Source organism: Miscanthus floridulus, chromosome 17 (genome assembly GCF_019320115.1).
Source record: "Miscanthus floridulus cultivar M001 chromosome 17, ASM1932011v1, whole genome shotgun sequence".
Classification (NCBI taxonomy): domain Eukaryota; kingdom Viridiplantae; phylum Streptophyta; class Magnoliopsida; order Poales; family Poaceae; genus Miscanthus; species Miscanthus floridulus.
The window spans coordinates 96,751,683-96,752,694 of record NC_089596.1 but is presented as its reverse complement, the minus strand read 5'-3'; positions in this window follow the sequence as shown (position 1 = coordinate 96,752,694).

Here is a 1,012-nt window from a genome sequence, read left to right as displayed (position 1 = left end):
CCACACACTAACCGGATCAGACATCATCTTTAGAACAACAAGAGGGACCTCCACAAATCTCAAGCTTGTCCTTGTCTTCGCTATCAAAGGTTACTACACTGACACATAGTGGACAAAAATAACAAACAAACAAAGAAGCACATAAACTTAGAATAATGGTTCAAAAAACAGTTAACATCAAGCATCCAAACAAACCATCCAACCAAATATTATCATCCACTTTAGTTTAGCCTCTTGACTGTAGATTAATATTTACAACCATTTCAGCACCAACTATTCTCATCAACGTAGCTGCTTCTTTACAAAGTACCATGCACTCATAGCATGAACCTACACACTACATGACAGGAACCTAAACACAAGATCCAAACAAAACACGCAGGTCATGCTCTCTTATAGTACTGTTCGTAGACCTGAGAAAAAAATATTAGAAACAAAAATCAATTGAGTACATGATGGAACAATACACAAAGTGACATTGCAACTAGTACTACCTCAGCATCATATTTCATCACTTTAGATCGACCATCTTCAAAACTATTGTATTCATTGAAAATCATGTCATTGACATACTTGATACGAAGATGCCCAATATCAGCTTCACAAAACTTATCCATCAAATAGACATTTAGCTCCCAAAGCTCTAGATTCTTTATCGCAAAGATACCACTATCATTGCTAAAGCTGAAACAAGATATGAGAAAGACAAGACAAAATATTATAAGCACCACACAAAATGATATGATCTAAAAAAAATAAAAAAAGACCGTACACTACCTACTTCTCAGTCTGCTGAGGTACATCTGCATAGATAACTTCATATCCATGGAACCCAAAGTCAATTTGAACAACTTCACTCTAGACTGTGGTCAAGTTTGGTATCTAAAAGCAGGTAGAGGAAATAATTAGAGTGCAGATATATATTTTTTTCTTATTTGAACAAAATTTCACATTGCATTCAAACAAAATGATGTGAATCCATGTGCTGCTGCCACTTACAAATTCATCATGG